Raw genomic sequence first — 22,503 nt, forward strand, 5'->3', positions numbered from 1 at the left:
ACTTTCCTTTTAAAAAGCTGGCAAACCAGCTGGCTTCCCTCTGGTTCGTTCGGCGTAGGCGACTAAATTTAAATAGGGGAGTGGAGGTGTTAATTGAATGAGAACAGAAGGGCCAGAGTCATAGGGCTCTGTCCACTTATTCGTTCTGGTGTGAGTGGAGGACCCCGGAGGCAAGCGTATTTTTAAGCCCCTCCCCTGCTTGCAACCGGCAATAGAGTCGTTTTATCATTCAACAGCTGCTCAGATGAAGCCTCTTGCTGGTGGTTTGGAGCCGGGGAGAGTTCCGGAAGGCATAAAAAGGTCTGTAGCTCGGGAATGAGTGGCTGAAATGTATAATAATGGGGAGCCTCTGGCAAAACCCTCGGGTGCGGCGGATTAAGAATCCCTTTAATCGTTTCTGCTTGCGTGGGAAAAATACTTGCTGTTCTTGAAATCAAAACTTTGAAGTGGAATATGCCTGGAGTTGACTTTATTGAGGACTAATGATTTAATGTGTAGCGTAAACGTGATTCACACATTTGCTGGATAACTTGCTGTTGGAAATAAGTCAGCCTCCCAGTCTGTTGTGTTGCAAAGTAGGTAGGAGGAGGTTCAGTTTGTACTGAGCTTGTAATTTTGTGTGAAGAATGGTTCTATTTTGTAACATATTGCTATTTTGTCTTGCTTTCCTCTGAGAAAGGATACAGGGGTGGGGAACAGTGGCTCTCCAGATGTTTTTTGCCCACAACTCCCATCAGCCCCAGCCATTGACCATGCTGCACAGATTGTTATCATTTGCTCTGTTTATATAAAGAAACAACATACAGCTGGATTTTTCTTTTCACTTGGCTGGTTGTCAGTCACCTCTTGAGCTGGTGTAACCACCCAAGGCAGGATGTATTTATATCTGTCTAAACTTCTTTATATTCTTATGCTAGATTGCTATGCTTTTCCTGTTAGAGTTTCTACACTTATAGCAACTGTGTAGCAACCAAACCTCGGAAAGGGAAGTTTTATTATTCACTATTTGCTTACTTCTAGCCAGCCTTTCTCTCTGACAATCAAGGTGTATTACAAAATTTAGCAGTGTATAAGGCACATAATAAATGTAATAAGATTGTGACTCAAAGTTGATCATCGATCATCGGCTACTGGCCCGCCGACGCAGGGATAAGGGGGTTGGCCTTACAGTGGCTCTCCTCCTTCCTTGATGGACGGGGACAAAGGGTGGCAATTGGAGGGGAGCTGTCCCGGAGGCACCCACTAGTGTGTGGGGTGCCACAAGGGGCAGTTCTCTCCCCGATGTTGTTTAACATCTACATGCGCCCCCTTGCCCAGATTGCCCGGAGGTTTGGGCTTGGGTGCCATCAATATGCAGATGACACCCAGCTCTATCTACTAATGGACGGCCGACCTGACTCCGTCCCAGAAAGCCTGGACCTAGCATTGCAAGCATTGCAATCCAACGAAGACAGAGGTCCTTTGCTTGGGTCGCGGTGCTCTGGGAAGGGAAATCCCCTTGCCGGCTTTTGACGGTGTGCTGCTGAAAGCAGCCCATAAGGTCAGGAGCTTGGGGGTCCTTCTGGAGCCTTCACTATCAATGGAGGCACAGATAGCGGCCGCTGCCAAGTCCGCGTTCTTTCATCTTTGACGGGCGAAGCAGTTGGCCCCCTTCCTGGAGCGCCGTGACCTAGCAACGGTGATCCATGCTACGGTCACCTCAAGACTAGATTACTGCAACGCCCTCTACATGGGGCTGCCCTTGTGCCAAACTCGGCGGCTGCAGCTGGTGCAGAACGCGGCGGCTAGGCTGTTGTTAGGGCTCCCAAGGTGGGAGCACATACAGCCGGGGCTACACGGACTGCACTGGCTGCCAGTGGTATACCGAGTTCGTTACAAGGTGCTGGTTATTACCTTTAAAGCCCTATATGGCCGAGGACCTGCCTACCTGAGGGACCGTCTTTCCCCATATGAGCCCCAGAGAGCGCTGAGGTCAGCTGGGAAAAACCAGCTGAATATCCCTGGGCCAAGGGAGACCAGATTGAAGGCCACCCGAGACCGGGCCTTCTCTATTGCTGCTCCACTGCTGTGGAATCAACTCCCGGAGGAGGTGCGGGCCCTACGATGCTTAGATCAATTCCGTAGGGCCTGTAAGACCCACCTCTTCAAAGTAGCCTTCAACCAATGACAAACCGGGAAGTGCCATTGAAAATGCTTTTAATTACTGAATTCTGCTGAAGACCTAACGCTTAGTACCATGTTGATATTGCTATTGTTAATTTTAATAATTGTAAACTGTTTTAACTGTGATTTTATAAATAAACTGATGTATAATGCATTTTATGTTGTAAGCCGCCCTGAGCCTCCCCCAGCGGGGAGGGCAGGATAGAAATAAAAAGTTATTATTATTATTAAAGTTAGAAAATGCAATAAAAATAAAGATGACATACAGAAAAAAACACAATAATAGACAATGCAATAGTTCCATAAACTGCAGCCCTTGTGCCTTTGTAAAAACATTCTCCTGAACAATTCCATTTTACACAATTTGCAGAAGAAGGGTTGCCAAGTCTAACTCAGAAAATATCTGAAGTGGAGCCAGGAGACTTTCACATTCCCTAAAATAAGTAAAAATACAATGCAGTTCACCTGAATACACCTCTTCATTTCCTCACTTCATTTCCCCTTTACACACACACACAGTGTCTCGCTCTCACTCATACAAACATGCCACCAAAATATAGTTTGCAATCTCACACTTGTATGGTCTCACCGGGGCAATTTACTCACAAGTTGCTGAAGTTCCAAGTTCATCAGACTAACACAGGGAAACCAAAGGTTCTAGTTTATCCTTTACTATGCAAACGACCCCTGAAAAGATTGTAAAACAAATGGAGGCTCTGAGCTGCTTTCACAGCTACTGGTAGCTGCCATGTTGTTCTGCTGGCTCACCCCGTCCCCATTCAGCCTGGCCTCTACAGATTTAAAGGCGCACACATCTAAAAAGCAAGTCTTTCCAAGCATCATCTTAAGCCTTCCAAAGTGGAAAGGCACATGGTGGCTGTTGGGTTGGGGCTTCCCCCCGCTGGCTAGCTGACTCGGGGTGGGAAGGAGCCTGCAAACCAGGAGATCCCCCACTGGGACCTGGGATTGGCAAGCCTATGGAGAAGGACTAAAGTGTGGGAGCCTTCCAGACCTCCTCAGGTAGGCTGTCGGAGCCACCACAGTACATAACTATAATGGGAGATGCTTTATCTGACTGTTGTCCACAGGAACCTTCTCAAAGAATTATTTATTTATTTTCTTCCATTTATATCCCAGCTGAGGCGGGCTCAGGGCGGCTTACATAGACGTGTGTATGCATGAGTAGACATAATAATGTGACGATAAAACCATAAAATCATAGAATAGTATAAAAACATAAGATTTTGGTGCTATGATCTGATGTTTCGGATTTATAATTCCCTGCAAAGCAGATCTTAGGGTGTCCTCTCCGCTGCTGCTGTACAGATTGCAAGGGGTGGTTTGTATGTTGCCTAAAAGCTGTAGTGGCCAGCAGTCTAGTTTACAAATGCCTGGTAGAAGAGTCCTGTCCTACAGGCCCTGTGGAACTGTATGAGCTCTTGCAGGGCCCTGACCTCTTCTGGCAACTCATTCCACCAGCGTGGAGCCACTACAGAGGCTCTGGCTCTAGTTGTCATGAGCCTGGCCTCCTTAGGACCAGGGATTGTAAGTAGATTTTGTGATTCAGACTGAAGTGCTCTCCAGGGAACATGTGGGGAAAGGTGGTCCCTAAGGTATGCAGGCCCCTGGCCATATAGGGCCTTAAAGGTGAGAACCAACACCTTGAAATGAACCCGGTATGCGATAGGCAACCAGTGCAATGCTTTCAGCACAGGTTGAATGTGCTCGCGTAAAGTAAGATCCATTAACAACCTGGCTGCTGCGTTCTGCACTAGTTGAAGCTTCCAGGTTTGAGACAAGGGCAGCCCCATGTACAGGGCATTGCAGTAATCCAAACTTGAGGTGACCGTGGTGTAGATCACTGTCACCAAGTCGTTGCGTTCGAGGTAGGGGACCAGCTGCCTTATCAGCTGTAGATGATAGAAGGCTGATCTGGCAGTGGCTGCCACCTGGGACTCCATATTTAAGGAGGGATCCAGGAGCACCCCTAAACTTTTGACCTTGGGCGCAGGTGTAAGTAGTGCCCTGTCAAAGGTCAGTAATAAGACCTCTGTTCCTAGACCACCACAACTTAGATACAGGACCTCCATCTTCGTCGGATTCAACTTCAGTCAACTCAGCCTGAGCCACCGTGCCACACCTTGAAGAGCCATAGTCAGATCTTCTAGGGAGGAGTTGGACTGGCCGCCCATCAATAGATAAAGCTGGTTGTCATCTGCATACTGTAGGGGAAAGAAGGAAATCTTAGTTGATACTGGTAGGAGATATTAATAAAGAATTCAATATAATACACAGTATAACACTTATTTAATTCAGTTTCCATTTCATTCTTTATTAATATCACCTACCAGTATCAACTGTAATACTGGTATGATACTCATTTAAACATCATACTCTGTGTTGGGTATGCGAGTGTTTTCTAGGTGGGGAACATTGTTTGTTCCTCCTTGACTTTGTACAAATAGTCACTGAGCTGTGCAGTCTGAATTGACTTTCTGCAATCTGTTCAAAAATGGGGAGGGCTAGGTGTGTGGAAGATACTTGCTTGTCTGCATGTGATTGTGTACTACAGTCTAAAATAAGGCATGTGAACTCCTGCCCATATGGACATATTAGGAATACAGAACTTTGTATATAGAAGAATGAGCGCTGCCTTTGTTGGAAAGGACCATGAAGTGATTAATTACTGGAATCATTGTGGTATAACACACTGCAGGGATGTATGCAGAATCTGAGAACTGTCTCCATGATGGGCCCTGATTTCAGTCCTGTTCATTTGAATTTAATGGAGTTCCTGCAAAGCCTGTGTCTGCCTTTACCCTGTCAGTCTTAAATTCTTGCCCAGTGCATTCGGCCTTGGGTTCCTTATCTTAGCCATAGTATGGCCTTGTGTTTGGACTTTGTTGTTGTTCACTTAATTCTCAGAACTACAGTCAGGGCAATAGTACATGGACACGTACAAAAGAGAAAATTTCCAGAAGTTTTGAAGCAATGGAGGAAACATGTTTTGTTCAGTGGTTGGGGGAGAAAGGAATTTGAAATAAATTGAAATATATGCAATGCTTTCTTAAACAACCCTCACTTTTACTGCTTTAACAACATGCATTATTTAGAATGTAGCTGTTTGATATGCACATAAAAATAAAGAACTATAAATCTTTGGATTTCCACCGAACTGCATATACATCCTATGTAAGAGAATGCTGCAATTGCTATATGCTGTGCTGCAACTCCTTATGTATCTCAGTTTTTGTGGTGTGAAAGGCAGAAATAAAAGTTGAAAATTAAAGAAATTTTATAGTAAACAAACAGAAGCATATTATTTGGATATAAATGATCTTGCACAATAGTTAATTATTGTATGGCTTTGTGTGTAGTGCAGCCAGGAGATCCTATTGTTGTCTGGCAGCCAGAAGTTCTACCTCTTTTATTTTATTTTATTTATGATTTATATCCCGCCCTTCCCACCAAGTGGCTCAGGGCGGCTCACAACATAAAATCCAACATAAAAATATTAAGTTTAAGCATTTAACAGAATTAAAACATTAGGAATAGCAGAAGTCTAATAGAACCACACTTAGTTTCTTGTGCTGGTTAGTTATAAGCCAGCCGGAAGAGGGTTGTCTTACAGGCCCTGAGGAACTGAGCAAGATCCCGCAGGGCCCTCACCTCTTCCGGCAGCTGGTTCCACCAGGAAGCGGCCATAACACAGAAGGCCCTGTCCCTGGTAGATTTTAGGCGGGCTTCCTTTGGCCCGGGGATAACGCGAAGGTTTTGGGTTCCCGATCTCAGTACTCTCTGGGGAACATGTGGGGAGAGACGGTCCTTCAGGTAGGCAGGTCCTAGGCCATATAGGGCTTTAAAGGTAATAACCAGCACCTTGTACCGGACTCGGTATATTATTGGCAGCCAGTGCAGAACCCGGAGCCCCGGCCGAATGTGCTCCCATCTTGGGAGCCCCAATAACAGCCGGGCCGCGGCATTCTGCACTAGCTGCAACTTCCGGGTTCAGCACAAGGGCAGCCCCATGTAGAGGGCATTGCAGTAGTCCAACCTCGAGGTGACCGTAGCATGGATCACTGTTGCTAGATCGTCGCGCTCCAGGAAGGGGGCCAGCTGCCTTGCCCACCTAAGATGAAAAAATGCGGACTTGGCAGTGGCTGCTGTTTGAGCCTCCATCTTTAAGGAGGGCTCCAATAGTACCCCCAGGCTTTTGACCCTGTTTGCCGCTATCAACGGCGCACCGTCAAAAGCTGGCAGGGGGATTTCCCTCCCCGGACCCCGACGACCCAGGCAAAGGACCTCTGTCTTTTAGCATTCTGCACCACTAAGTGGCAAGCTAGATTTATGTTGTTGGGTTTTTTAAGGCAAGAGATGCTGTAGAGGCTATTTGCCATTGCCTGCCTCTGCATCATGACCCTGATCACCCTTCCAAATACTAGCCCGGGCCAACCCTACTTAGCTTCTAAGATCTGACTAGACAAGGCTAGCCTGGGCGATCCAAGTCAAGGCACAGTCTTGCACAGTCACAACATGACTACCAGCATATTTAAATATCAAAGTAGTCTTCGTAACATTGAACTCTTCAATATCATGCCCATTGCAGACTTTTAATTGTGGACAAAATTAGTCACATGCAAAAAAAGTATTAAAATATACTGTACATCCACAAGTATACACAGGATGCCTTTGAATAGGAGTTACAGTAAGATAGTAATCAGGAGTTGGAGGAGATCATAGGACCTAGGGAAGCAGCCAAGTGAAGACGTGAGCTATCATTACAATACTCTCTGTTAAGTGATACAAATGTTGAAAAAAGCAAGGATTACCACTATGAAAACAAGGTTGATTCTGCTAAAGATGCTCTGCAGTTGATCACGGCCTGGTTTTAGCTCATCTGATTGAGAAATATACTCTTTAGTAAATAGTCATCTATATGTAGCCTTCATGGACTTTTCACTCAGCATTTGATAGTATTCTTAGAACTGTACTGCTGCAGAGGCCAAAGTACAATTAGCAGACGCCTCCTATGATGATTGACGATTGGCACAGAAATGAACCCCCAGTTACCTTTCTTACAGATGTAATTTCTGAGCCTCAGTCCATTATTTTTGAGAATTCTTGGAGAACAGGTGGGATGCTGGAAGATTGGAGGTGGCCAAATGTTGTCCCCATCTTCAAGAAGGGGGAAAAGGAGGATCCGGTTAACTGCTGACCTGTCAGCTTGACATCTATACCTGGAAAAGTTTTAGAACAAATAATCAGTCAGTCAGTCTTGGAACATTTAGAAAGAACAGTTGTGATCACTAAGAGCCAGCATGGGTTTCACAAGAACAAGTCATGTCAGAGTAACCTTATTCCTGTGTGAAAGAAAGACATGTCAAGGCATTTAAACATGGTGTTATAAGAGATGGATTAGAATTAATTTTTCCAAGATAGGTCTTGGAAGAATAGCATACTTAAATATCTAAGCGTTGTTACTTGTTCAGTGTTTTTGAAAAAGTTACTACTTTGCTGGATCAGGGAAATGCTGTAGACATACTTTATCTTGATTTCAGTAAGGCTTTTGATAAGATTCCACATAATATTCTTATTGACAAATCAGTAAAAATGTGATTTGGATCCTGTTACTGTTAGGTGGATCTGTAACTAGCTGATAGATTGTACCTGAAGACTTGAAGAGTGTTCGTTAGTGGTTCCCCATCCTCTTGGAGAGGAGTGACTAATGGAGTGCCCGGCCCAGCAGCTCTGAACAAGGGAGAAGCAGGGCCTGACTGCCAGCGGAGGGAGGAAGGGGGCCCTTGGCTTCAAGAGCTGCACATTATATGTGAATGAGCCGCAGTTTGGCCAGCCCTTTCTTATACTCTTGGATGTCCTATACTCTTTTTTTGGGTATTCATTCAGCTAAGCAGCATCACTCTTACATGCTGACTGTATGCTTCCAGAAGCATGTGATGGGCCCCAATCTAAATGAGAAACCACTCTTCTTCTGGTGCTAAAAAACTGGTCCCAAACACTTGAATTCATCTTCCAGGGATTTGTTCCACTCTTTTTGTCAGGATTATGTGTACCTCAAATATGAAGTTACAACAATGTTGTTAACAACAGTCAGCAATACTGATCCTGTGAACTTAGGCAGATCATAGGAAGGAGGACAGGAAAGATTGCATCGGTGCTTAGTTCTTGTGGCCCTTTCCAACATTTCCAGGGAAATGCTGATCACCAATTTGGGGTCAAGCAGCAATTTTTTCCTGGCCGGTTTGGCCAGGGATCCTGGAGAGTTTTTACCATCTTCTGGGCATGGAGCAGCGGTCACTTTCTGTGTGTGTGGTGGTGGTGGGGGGGTAATTTGTGAATTCCTTGCATTGTGCAGGGATTTGGACTAGATGACCCTGGAGGCCCCTTCCAACTCTATGATTCTAACAGTAGAAATGCCCTTTGAGCAAGTACAATAAAGGTAGTAAAATAAGGAAGCAGAGAATATATGTCTGTGGCTTCTTCCAAACAGACAAGGAATGTCTGTGGATAAGTCATGAGAACTATATCCTTATATTGTATAATGGTTGGGAAGCAGAATACTCGTTGATTTATGCAGGCCCTTCTCATTTGTTCTAAAAGGTAAGTGCTCCTTCCTTTGATTTGATAGCATTAAAAAGTAACTCTGACTTTTGCTTTTAGTGAATTCTGTATAGGTTTTGTGGGCTAGTTCTATAACTAGCTTTAACTAATTGATCATTCTTTGCTAGTATAAAACTGTCAGCTTAACTTTGATTTCTTAGCTACACTTGATAAAGCCTCCTTTAGAAGCCTTGCACTTCTGGCTTAAACAGACTGTGGCGTGTTATATACATAAACTTGCTGTAGACACCTTATAGTGCAATCCTAGGCAGAGTTACACCCTTCTAAGTCTATTCAAGTCATTTTTACTTTGAATAAAGGTAGGGTCATACCTGGCTATTACAGGAACTATGAGCAGGACTTGGGGGTATGTTGTTCCCTGTATCCCCCACTCACTATCTCTTCTCTTTTTCCTCCTGGCAACTCCCAAAGTCTCTCCCTTTTCCCTGTTTTTTCCTCCCCCACACCCATCTCCAGCAGCTTTCCTCTCCTCTGCTAACCCCTGTAGCATCTCCACTTTTTCTGCTCTGACCCACCCACACATCTATGTACTGTTTTTCTGTTCTCCCCCTTCAGCTTTACCTCGCCTTGCTCATTTTTGTCTCTTCCATCTTTTACCTTTCTTTTTTTTGCCATTCCAATATTTATTTGAAATTTCACATAACATAAAATATAACAAAAGTAGTATTATTAACATATAATACATAAAACACAAAGGTGAGGTAAGCAGTTAATTTCTCCCATCTCCATTTATCTGTATTTCTCTTAATTGTCCCTATTCTCGACCTTCTTGCCTTTCCATTTAGTATAATTTACATTCTCGTTTTCATTTATATTTACATAACCATTCATAAAACTTTCACCAATCCTGTACTTTTTTTCTTACATGTTTGAATGTTGAGTCTACATGTCAGCTCGTCTATTTGTTATATCCATTATCTTTACAATCAGATCATCTATAGTCGAGATTTCCTTTTTCTTTCAACATTTTGCAAGTAAGAATTTTTCAGCTGTTATGTGAATTATCATATATTTAGTCGATTTATCTAACTGCATTGGAAACATATTTAACAAAAATAACTCCGGTTTGAATGGTATTGACAGTTTTACTATTTTTTGGATCAGTTCATGGACCTTTATCCAGTACCCCTTGGCAGGGCTTTTTTTCAAAAAGATTACATGAACCTGTTAAGAACTACATTATATCATTTTGTGGTTGGTATTTATTAGTTCATTTTGCCACGATGATTGGAGAATAGAGATAAATGTGTGTTCCTCACTTTGTTGGAGAAAAGGGCAACACTCCAGCTTTCGTTAAACACAAATATGTGGTATAGTTTTGCCCACTTGAATTCATATTAAATTATCTGTTTATACATTAGTCCATGCAAACAAATACAAATTCAAAAGACTAAACAAAGAACATATTCATTTTAAAAAGCAGAAATGAATTGTTCAGTAAAATGTGAAAGAGCTGTGTCACCTGCCATGCATAAATATCCCAGTCATTCATCTAAACTTTAAGTTAACATTACTGTAATTTTGTTCATGTATAGTGAATAGTCCTATTTAGATTTTTCCGCAGAAAGTTTTAGCCTTTTCACAGACAAAACTAAAACTAAATCAATTTGCTTTTTGCTTTCCTCCAAAGACTGGATTTTGTTTTTAGGAACAACAACAACAGACAAACTTTGTTCTGTTTTTTTCGTGGCTTTAGGAGCATGAGAATTATTAGGCCAGTTCTAATGGTGAATAATTGTTATGTGACTAATTGGAACATGCAGGTAGAATGTTTGGGTAAAAGGAGGGGTGTGGTTATTCTAGGAGCAGAAAGAAAAATGTGAACACACCCAAAGTCAGTTTGCTGTGTGGCATTGCTTTCAGATACCAGGAATGGAAAAGATAGTCAAGACCTTTGCCTGCGGATTGGAGAGGTGCTGCCGAGAGAAGTAGACAGTAATGATTCAGATGGATGCTGATGCTAGTACAGTGGCATTCATTACAGTGGCTGTCCTTGTGGGTGTAGACAGCTCCATCTGCACATCAAAGCCTCCATGGGAACACTGGATTGTCAGCTGGTGTTGTTTTTTAGAAAAATAAGTGATGGAGCTCATTAGCATAACTCATTCGCATATGCCACCCCCCTCCAGCCAAAAGCAGCTCAATTCAAGAAAGGAGAGCCCTGGGTGAACGCCTGCTTGGGCTGGCTAGAGATCCAGCCAGCCCAAGCAGATCTCACTTGCCTGGGGCTCTCCTGGGCCACCCCACCCACAGTTAAAAGGCCAGCAAGGCACCTGCCACCCAAAATCACATAAGAAGTGGAGAAAGCATGGTCTGGACTTCTCCAGGGGTTAATGAGGGCTGCTGGGGGCATGGCAAAACCCCCTGGTGGGTGGCTGGCTGCCTGCTCTCCTAATTCAGGGATTGTTATGTAGCTGCACCTACTATTCAATGGACAAAGTATGTGGGGAGGAAAAGGGGGAACCCTCAGAAAGGTTCAGGAGCTGCACTCCTATGAGCTCCTGCTGAATCTGAGGCCTGACTGTCAGTATTGTGAAAAATTGTTGTGCCCTTTTTGCATAAAACATTGGTGCATAAAACAGATCAGATGGAAAATGTAGGCGCTGGCATTTAATGCAAGCTAGAGTGTAAATGGTGGTTTGGGCTTCCAGGTTATGCAGAGTTCGACAAATGCCAGGACCTAGGGCACAGTTGCACCTTTAAAAATATCTTCTGGTGCCTGGAGGAACAACAGCCATCCAACACTCACATGCAAAAATAGCCCCAATGGTATACTATAGCTGCTGGTTCAACCAGTTCAGCTATAAGAGGCAGGACTGATTTACAGTCAGTCTCTTCTGAATCCTGAAAAGCAATGTCAAGATTCTGAGGTAGAACTGTTGAGGCTTATGCTGATTGGTCAGGTTGCTTCAGTTCTGCACCTTACATGGAGGTTTCAGCGTTCAGAATGTTGGAGTTAGTGTGATATTCAAATTGCTTATCCTTCCCTTCAGTGAGAAAATCCAAGTTGCCACCTAGTGCCTTTCTTGCCTGTTCTGTGGCCTGTTTACTGCAGATTTTCATAGGAGGAAGCCTTTAATTTTGACTTCAGGTTCTGTGCCTGTCTTAAGCATCAGGCTTTTTCCTCCAGTGTATTTATTCTGCAGCAACAACCCCCCCCCCCCTGCACTTTTCTAAATTAGGGTGGATCTTCACTTGTGATGTGAGGGGGGGGTGGCATCCAAAGTTGTTTTTCAATTATGCAGCTGCTATTTTTTGTTGTTCTTCAGTCGCACAGTCGAGTCCGACTCTTTGCAACCCCATGGACCAAGTCTCGCTAGGCCCTCCTGTCTTCCCCCATAATCCGAAGTCTGTTCAAATTTGTGTTAGTTACATCAGTAACGCTGTCCAGCCATCTCATCTTTTGCCTTCTGTCTTTCCCAGCATCAGGATCTTCTCCAGTGAGTGCTCTCTTCTCATTTGGTGGCCAAAGTATTTGAGCTTCAGCTTCAGCATCTGACCTTCCAGGGAACAGTTAGGGTTGATTTCATTAGGACTGACTGATTTGATCTTCTTGCAGTCCAAGGGACTCTCAAGATTCTTCTCCAGCACCACAGCTCGAAAGCATCTACTCTTCTGTGCTCAGCCTTCCTTATGGTCCAACTCTCACAGCCATATATTACTACCAGGAATACCATAGTTTTGACTATATGGACTTTTGTTGGCAGGGTGATCTCTCTTTATTATACTGACTAGGTTCGCCATAGCTGTTCCCAAGGAGCAAACGTCTTTTAATTTCATGGCTGCAGTCCCCATCTGCAGTGATCTTGGATCCCAGAAATGTGAAGTCTGTCACTACATCCATGTCTTCCCCCTTCTATTTGCCAAGGTGTGATGGGGCCGGATGCCATTTTAGGTTTTTTGATGTTGAGTTTCAAGCCTACTTTTGTGTGCTCCTCTTTCACCCTCAACAAGAGGTTCTTTAGGTCCTCCTCACTATCTGCCATTAGAGTGGTGTCATCTGCATATCTGAGACTGTTGATGTTTTTCCTGGCAATCTTAATTCTGGCTTGTGCTTCATCCAGGCCAGCATTCCGTATGATGTACACTGCTTATAAATTAAATAAGCAGGGTGACAATATACCAAATCCAAATACCTTTATTGGCATAGAAATAAAAAGTACAGCATGGCAAATTTACAGAGTTTCAGTTATAAAAAATAGTCAAACATCAAGAAGGGAAGTTAGTCTTTTGCTCCCTGATTGTTATGGTAGCCAAAAGATACTTTGCAACTAGGCTTGTTGTAATATGGGAACATCAGTCAGATAGCAGGAAAAAAACTAACTTCGCCTTAGATAATCCATAGAAGTTAGACAGGATGGGTTTGAATATACAGTCCCACACTTCCCCATAAAAATCACAGTGAAGTAAGACATGGGCGACTGTTTTGAGGTGCTTTCCATTACATGGGCAGAACCTTTCCTGATAAGGGATGTTGGCAAACCTCCCAGACAGTACTGCCGAGAGTAAAACATTGAGTCTTGCTAACATAAAAGGGCGTAAGCTGGGAAAGGTAGGCAGCAGGCAGCTCAAAATCTGGAAAGATACCAAATGCTAAAGGGGAACAAGTTTTATGTTCAGAGGAACAAAGAGACTGTTTCTCAATATCTAAAATCCTCTGTTTCAGAATTCTGAATGCCTGAGTTTCACTTAGCATGCAGAGGTTGTCCAGGGAGACACCTATAGAACATATTTTCTTCTGGATCCAACTATACCAATTAGAAACGAAAGAATCTGCTAGCATCATATGGATATAACTAGCAGGGTCTGCCCTAAAGTGTAGGCGTAGCCAAAACTTTATGGTTAGTAGCCGTGCCCTGGTCTCGATCAAATGGGTTCCAGTCTCTAGGCACATTGCAGCATAGCTAACACAGTTGGGAACCCCCAAAATACGGCATAAAAATATTGCCTGAATTTGTTCAAGTTGAGAATTGAAGGCGCAAACCCAAATGGGGATCCCATATAACAACTGAGAAACTGTTTTGGCACTAAAAACATGAATGGCCAGTGGGACAAATTGGTTGTCCTTGTTAAAAAAACCTAACCAATGCAGATGAGCTACACCTTGCTGAAATGACTTGCCTACATTGCACTGTCCCAGTTATGATTGTATTGGAAGGAGCCCCCCAAGTATTTAAAAATTTTTACCTGTTCAGTATTGTTTCCCTTGAGGCACCAGCTTTGTGGTTTCCAGGACTTTGAAAATACTATAATTTTGGATTTTGCATAGTTTATACACAGGGAATTTGTCTCGCAGGAAGGTGAATAGCAGGCACTTGAGGCCCTTCTGTGAGCATGACAGTACAACTACGTCCTCAGCATAAAGCAATAAAGGGATAACGCATGGTGACAATATACATCCTTGTCAAACTCCTTTCCCTATTCTAAACCAATCCCATTCTCCATATCCCATTCTGACAGTTGCTTCTTGACCCTTATATAGGTTTATTTATTTATTATTTATTAATTTAATTTATATCCCACCCTCCCCACCAAAGGCAGGCTCAGGGCGGCTCACAAACCCAGGGTCGACACAAACACATTAGTGTGACTGATACAATAAAACAACAATAAAAACATAAAACATAAAAATGATTTTAAAAAATTGTGCATGTGCTACAATCATAATTTTAAAAAATTGTGCATGTGCTACAATCATAATTTCAGGCAGCAATTTAAATTCTGGTGGTTAGCTATATTCAGAGGTCTCAGGATCGCCATAGCACAGTGAAGTAGGCCATTGGTAGTGTTCTTATGGGCCAGCCCCATTGCTGCAGATGTTACCATTCATGTAAATGCCTGGCGGAAGAATGCTGTTTTGCAGGCCCTGCGGAACTGTAAGAGCTCTCGCTGGGCCCTAACCTCCACCAGCAACTCATTCCACCAGCTAGGGGCAGCAACAGAAAAGGCCCTGGCTCTCATTGTTTTGAGCTTTGCTTCTCTAATGCTGGGAACTGTCAACAGGTTTTGAGATCCGAACTGAGGTGCTCGCTGGGACATGTGCAGGGAAAGATGGTCCCTAAGGTATGCAAGACCCTGGCCATATAGGGCTTTAAAGGTAATAACCAGCACTTGGAAGCGAATCCAGTACATTATCAGTAGCCAGTGCAGCGCTTTCAGCACAGGCTGAATGTGTTCCCGTAAAGGAACTCCCATAAACAGCCTGGCTGCAGCATTCTGCACTAGATGGAGTCGCCAGATTTGGGACAAGGACAGCCCCATGTACAGAGCATTACAGTAATCCAGTCTCAAGGTGACTGTAGCATGGATCACTGTTGCCAAGTCGTCGCGTTTGAGAAAGGGGACCAATTGCCTTGCCATCCACAGATGGTAAAAGGCTGACCTGGCAGTGGCAGCTACTTAGGCCTCCATTGTTAAAGAAGGATCCAAGAGCACCCCTAGGCTTTTAACTTTGGGCGCCAGCGTGAGCTGCGCTCCATAGAACAGACCAAACAGAAGGTCAGTAAACAGACCTGAACCACAGCAACTCAGATACAGGACCTCCATCTTCGTCGGATTTAATTTCAGTCCACTCAGCCTGAGCCATCCTGCCACAGCTTGCAATGCTGCGGACAGATCTTCTAGGGTGGAGTCAGACTGGCCGCCCATCAGCAGATAGAGCTGGGTGTCATCTGCATACTGATGACAACCCAGCCCATACCTCTGAGCAATCTGGGCAAGGGGGCGCATGTAGATGTTGAATAACATCGGAGAAAGAACCACTCCCTGCGGCACACCACAAATAAGTGGGTGTTGTCGGGATAGTTCATCTCCTAGCACCACCCTCTGTCCCCGACCCTGGAGAAAGGAGGAGAGCCACTTCAAGGCCAGCCCCTGGATCCCAGCGTCAGCGAAGTAACAGGTCAGTAGCTGATGGTTGGCTGTGTTGAACGCTGTCTACAGGTCTAACAACATCAGCACTGCTGAGCCACCTCTATCCAGGTTTCTCAGGAGATGTGAGGTGGGTTGGTACTTCCATTCCTTTAAGGACTTGCCACAGTTTGTTGTGATCCACATAATCAAAGGCTTTAGCATAGTCAATGAAGCAGAAATAGACGTTTTCCTGATACTCTTGTGCTTTCTCCATAATCCAGCGAATGTTGGCAATTTGATCTCTAGTTCCTCTACCTCTCCGAAACCCAGCTTGAACTTCTGGTAGTTCCCAGTCTACATACTGCTGAAGCCTAGCTTATAGGATCTTTAACATGACTTTGCTGGCATGTGAAATGAGTGCAATGATGCAGTAGTTTGAACATTCCTTGGCATTACCCTTCTTTGGGATTGGAATATAAACTGACCTTTTTCAATCCTGTGGCCGCTGTTGTGTTTTCCAAATTTGTTGACCTAATGTGTGCATCACTTTAACAGCATCATCTTTCACGTCTTTGAATAGCTCAACTGGGATATCATCATCTCCGCTCGCTTTCTTGTTAGTAATGCTTTCTAAGGCCGATTTAACTGTCATGGTTGTCCAGGACATTGAGATTCTTCTTGTATAATTCTTCTGTGTATTCTTGCTGCCTCTTCCCGATCTCTTCTGCTTCTATTAGGTCCGTACCATTTTTGTCCTTTATCATGGCCATCTTTGCACAAAAAGTTCACTTGATTTCTCCGATTTCCTCGAAGAGATCTCTTGTCCTTCCCATTCTATTATTTTTCTCTTCTGCTTTGCATTGTTCCTTCAGGAAGGCCTCCTTATCTCTCCTTGCTGTTCTCTGGAAATCTGCATTCAGTTGGGTGAATCTTTCCTTTTCACCTTTGCCTTTCTCTTTCCTTCTTTCTTCAGCTGTTTGTAAAGCCTCATCAGACAGCCACTTTGCTTTCTTGCATTTCTTTTTCTTTGGGATGGTGCTGATTGCTGCCTTCTGTACTGTTTAGCACCTTGCATTTAAATCCTTGTGGTTCAGGTCTTGCTCATGCATTTTAGCATTAGTTCATTGAATGAAATGGAACAGAAAGGAACACAGGCAAAGGGGTGTTGAAATTAAGAAGGCTTTTTTAAAAAACTGACAAATAGCTGCAAAGTCCCATTTTCCATAATACTAAGGACTAGAGGATTCTCTGCTATGTTATTGGCCACTGTGAAAAATGAGAAATGGTCACATAATATCATAAGATGGGGGGACATGTTGAGTGTACAGAATGCACAGTATGACACTGGCATTTCAAGTTGTGATCATTGGCTATGTGTGTACATGCAAAGTTGCATAGACTGTGCAAATTGATTGCAACTCCACCATGCTTTGCACAAGGCTGCAATTTGTATGGGAGAGGAATCTTCTGGCAGAAGTTCTGGAAAGCTTTTTTAGTCTTGTGCCACTAAATTTAAAAAAAGAAAAGAGTATTTGCACCAGTGTCCTAGCACAACTGGATGTTAATTTCCTGCCCTTTCTTCCAAATGGGCGTGGTTTTCCCTTTGTGATTCTCTAATTTTACCCTGCACAATGGTCGTGATCTTGGCAGTTTTTAAAAGCCTGTCCGGTGCTGATTGCACTCTTCCTCCAAATGGATCCATCCCAACCGATTCTTAAGCTTGGTGGTCCATGTCGCTCAGCTGCCATTTTAAAGTTAGGCTTCTGGAGACTGCTAAAATGTCCCCCCCCCCCAAAAAAAAACATTTTTCACTTAAGCATTAAAGGGGAAAATATTTTCAAAGCTTTAGGCTTCCCATCCCAGTCTCTCTCTCTCTTTATATCTCACATCAATTTCATTCCATGCTGACCGTTCCCTCCCCCCATTATTTTGTTTGCAATTTCCCACAGTTGAGACAAGCTGTACTTTACCTCTGTCCAACTGAAGGGAGATATCCCATAATCTCTGCTTGATTATAGTTTTGGCGCCTTGAAAGCTGATGCAAGAGAGCTATTTTGGAAAAAAACCCTAAACATTGAAGTTTGTCCTCTAGTGCCTCCAGCCACCTTGAATGAAAACTGTCTACCAGAATTAAGGAAGTTATTCTAGAAGCATAAAGATTTAACTTCAGCCAAAAACAAATAACTTGCAGCCAAACCCGTGATTCTAGAGTTACCAAGCCTTCCTCTTCTAAGCATGGCATTGGATATACACTGAGGTACATCAATGAAGGGAGGAGGATAGCGGAAGGTACAGAGCGGGCAGAACAACCTTGATATGCGTAGGGGAGTGACCTTTGAGCGATGACAAAAGGGCAGGGGGGGAATGCAAGGGAATCTGTATGCTTTTGAATTACCTTCTACTTGGAAGCAAAAAAGGGTGAGTACAACTTGTTTAAAAGGATAGATTCGTAAGGGGGAGAAGTAGCTTTATATGTAAGGGGGAGGAGTACTTTATATGCTTGTGAGGAAATACATGAATCTGAGTGTGGAAGTTCAATTGAGAGTCTGGGGAAAAATACAAGAAGTTAAAAATAATAGTGATATTGTGGTTGGAGTCTGCTATAGATCACCAAGCCAAGTGGAGGACTTGGATGAGACACTCCTAGAACAGATACAAAGTTCTCAGAGACATGGGACACAGTGGTCATATGTATTATGTAGGATCGTGGGCAGAGAGTTAGATTTAGAAGAAGATTGAGATATAGACATGCTTGGTCCCCTTCTAATCTTGGGTCCCCCAAGCAATGATGATGTGCAGGCCCAGGCTTCTTTGCCCTTCTCTTCAAGCTTGATGTTGTGCAATGTCAAATTGATTATGAATAAGACTATCTTCCTTGATGAATTTATTTGGGAAGACAATTTTGATCTGGCATATTTGACTGAGATCTGGGTGGATAAGAATGAATTGGTCGCTCTCATGACTCTCCCATGATACTCATTCCTTCATCAACTGTAAACAGGAAGACAGGGAGGTGGGGGTGACAATTCTCATCCAAGATTCTTTCTCCTTTAAACAGCTTTCTGCACCAGACATCACTGGCACTGAATGTGTATGCCTGGTGTGGGGTGCCAGGGATCCAGTTGGATTTCAGAATGCTCTGTGGGATTTGTCTGACTCTGCCAGTAGCTTTCTTGATGAACTCATTGATGCCTGGAATCTGGGCCTTCAGGAGGCCATTGACTGAGTTTGATTTGATTTATTTGATGCCTTGTGTGCAAGTGGGCTCAAGGCAGGTCACAACATTTCAATCAACAACACAATAACAATAAAATATTAAGGTTTAAGTAGAAACAACAAATTAAACAAAATTAACATTAAAAGATAAAATTTAAAACCAAGTTACAGTCCAATCAAATAGATGGCAACTAGTCAAGGCAGATTCATAGTGCAGTGCTGTAAACACTGCAGTGTGAGCAGGGGAAGCAGAGATGGGTGGACAACCATCACCTCAACCAAAGGTCTGGGAGAACAGTTCTATTTCACAGGCCCTGCAGAATTGTAATAAATTTCACAGGGCCCTAATTTCCACTGGAAGCATGTTCTATCAGGCTGGGGCCAGGGCAGAAAATTCCTAGTTGAGGCTAAGTGGACATCTTTCAGACCAGGGACTACCAGGAGATGTTGCTCTGCAGAGCATAAAGCTATCTGGGGCACATACATGGAGAGATGATCCTGTATTTATGTTGGTCCCTGGTCACATAGGGCTTTGAAGGTCATTACTACAACCTTGAACTGGGAGGCACTTCCGGTTACAGCGAGACGAGGCGGTCGCATTTCAAGCCATCAGGGCAGGAACGGATCGAACCGTGCGGGTTGGGGGGTCGTAGGACCCAGCAAGCTCCCATTGGAGGAGCATTGCTAGCAGAAGGGGTCTTGGGGAGAGGCACGGGGGAAGTTTTAGGTTCCTGGCTTTTCTACCCTCCCTTTGCCCCAACCGCATCGTGCGCCATTAGGTGAGAGAGTCTCAGCTACCGGAGACAGAGGTGAAGGTGGAGGGCGTTTGGTGAAAGTAAATGAAACTAACCCAAAAACGGAAGACTGAGAGGAGACGAAAAGGAAAAAAAAGGACAGTATATACCTGAAGTGAGGCGCTTTTTGTTATGGCTGCAAATTGGGCTTGCCTCGGTCGCGTATGTGGGTGTGGCTGAGAGAACTACTTTGAGACAACTACTTTGTGGCTGGCAAGAGGAGCAGAGGAACAAAGTCGGAGGAAGGAGGAAATGAGGTGGGCGGTGGCAGCAGCAGCGGATTTGGCACTGAAGAAACAAACTGATTTTTTCTTTCCCTGTCTCACCTCCTCTCCGTGGCTAGCAAACACCATAATTGGTATTTTTCTTTCTTTTTGAAGTATTCTACTTTTTTCTTGTTAAAGAACACTGAAATGTGATTTAAAACACTGTATCTCTAGCTGAAGGGCGTGGAAAAGAGAGGAGGAGGAAAGTGACAACCCTGTGCTACAAGAGTGGAAAGACCTCTAGTTAGAAAGTAAATTTCTTGAAACTTGCCTAAAACTAAAGACTCACTTAAAACATTGTGTGTAAAGATTGCCACGTGTTGTGGAGATCGGATGGGAGAAAATATATAATGTTATAGAAGATCTGATTTATATTAAGGATTAGGTGGACTATTTCTTTGGACTAAGAGCTGTAGAAAAGTGAATAGTTCATTAAAAGACTGAGTTTGATCAATATAATATAAGTAACTTGGAAGAAGAAATTTAAAGACTAGAAAGACCAGAAAGACAAAAAGGGGGAAAAACGGACAAAGAAGAAGAGGAAGAAAGGGGAAACAGAAGGACTGAAGGAAGAAAGAAGAAAGAGAGGGAAAGCAAGGAATTGAATGCTGTTAGCCTATTACTGTATAATTTACAAAAGTGTGTGAATGTGTGTGGGTCTAAGTAAAAGTGTATGGTTAATGAGAAAGGATTAGGATGGAGAATGAATGAAGAAGTGAGCCTATGTAGTCTGCAAGAGGTAGTGAGTGGAGTGTTTGAAAGGGTTAAGTGGTGCAAGAGGAAGGCAAATAATGAATAATTATTGAAATCAGTTGAACATGAAGCATTATTGCTTGGGGAAGAAATTGATTTAGACTAGTTGGTAAAGGGATACTAAATCTCTGTATTGGTGTCTTCATTCTATATTATTATATGATAATTTGAATTTCTCCTGCTTAACTCAATGATAGAGGGAATCATGTTGTTGCAGGATGCTCTCAAAGTATTTCAGTCATCTTTTGAAGATTCTTTAATGGGGGCATTAAATCAGATGCAGAACAATTTAATGGAACAGATAGGGGGATTAAAATTTAAGCTTGATGGATTAGAAAATGGACTGAAGGACATAAAAACGGATATGACAAAGTTGACGCAAACCAAAAATTCTATTGATACAAAACAAATACTAAAGGAGCAAGGTACAGGCAACTTGGAAATTAAACAGGAAGAATCAGAGACCAGGATTACTAGATCAGACATGTATAAGGCAAAATATACTCCAAGATTTTTAACCATATCAGAAGAAATAAATGAGGATTTATTTTGTTCAATAGTGGAAACATTGACCCCCATGCTGGAAAAAGAACAAAAAAAACCCGAGAGGGAAATTGAATATATATATAGGTTAAACTCTCTAAAGCTAAAAAAGAATGGTTCACTTAGAGAAATGCATTCAAGAGACATAAGGAAACAGATCAAAGATGTAGTTTGGAGAAGGAATAGGGAGCAACTTATTAGATCTAGAGGTCAGAAAAATAAAAAAATGAAAGAGATATCATGGATAATTAGGCATTTAACTCCAAAACCAAGAGAGGTTTTAAATAACCAAGAGAGAAATTGGCGTAAACGGAAGAAATACCAAAAATGGAGGACTCATTAGGAAAGAAATACCAAAAATGGAGGATTCATAATTGGATGGTGCTGCTGAATGGAATGCCAAAGCAAATAGTTAGATTAGTGGGGCAGGTCATACAGACAGTTAAAGGTGTATGGAAGTAAAGTATTTCAAGCGTCATCGATAAAATATCTTTAATTGAGTTTTCCTTGAGTGCAAGTGAAAGGATAAATGGGTTTAATTTGTAATGTAATAGTGAAGGTGAATGCAGTAAATGGTGAATAGAGATAATGGAATTTGAATGTATATATAATTAGTGAAAACACTGCCTTCGACTTCTGTTTTAATAATTTTTTCTTTTGTATGGTAACAGGCTTGTACACAATATATTAATTTAATAAACTATAAAAATATATATATAAAAAAAAAAAACCTTGAACTGGATCTGCTACTCAATTGGCAGCCGGAGCAATTGGCAAAACACCAGCTGTGTTGCCCTGGTGCTTTCTTTGCCCCCATACTATCTTGGCTTCCTGGTATACATATGAATTAAGGATGGTAAAAAGGGGGCTTAGACAGCTAGAGCTGTGCTGGTGACAAACTCATGACAAAGTAATTAGCACTTTACAGAATCCACTTGAAGGCTTATGAAGTGACAGTGAAGGGAGGAAAACACTCTTACTTTTCTGCCTCCACTGAATCTGCTGTGTCATGTCCAGCTTGGTTGTTTAGAGTTATTGGGCAACTGATCACCCCTTCGGTGGCTCCAAAAGTAGATGAAAATTTGGCTTCTTTGCCAAGACTTGGCTGCCAGATTTGGAGTCCATAGGAATCTTGGAGTTCTGTGTGTGCAGTTGAGTCCATTTTTTACTCCTTCAACTCGATCTCCCAGGTGGATGAGGTAGGTAAGACTGAAAGTCTATGACTGGTCCAAAATCACCCAGTCAACTTCTACAGCAAGAACCTGGATGTGGCAGAG

The 22,503-nt window shown here is 43.0% G+C and overlaps 1 protein-coding gene across 2 annotated transcripts in view; it reads left to right on the forward strand.

Moving 5' to 3' along the window:
- DHCR7 (7-dehydrocholesterol reductase) overlaps positions 1-22,503 on the forward strand; it is a 35,590-nt gene that overhangs the window by 1,022 nt on the left and 12,065 nt on the right. The window contains exon 1 of one of the 2 annotated variants that reach the window (XM_060262144.1): positions 214-300. The exons of the other annotated variant lie outside the window; for it this stretch is intronic. The gene's annotated coding sequence lies outside the window, so the exon portion shown is untranslated. Of the gene's footprint in view, positions 1-213; positions 301-22,503 lie in introns of those variants that run through there. 2 annotated transcript variants of the gene reach the window in all.

This window comes from Heteronotia binoei, chromosome 21 (genome assembly GCF_032191835.1).
Source record: "Heteronotia binoei isolate CCM8104 ecotype False Entrance Well chromosome 21, APGP_CSIRO_Hbin_v1, whole genome shotgun sequence".
Classification (NCBI taxonomy): Eukaryota; Metazoa; Chordata; class Lepidosauria; order Squamata; family Gekkonidae; genus Heteronotia; species Heteronotia binoei.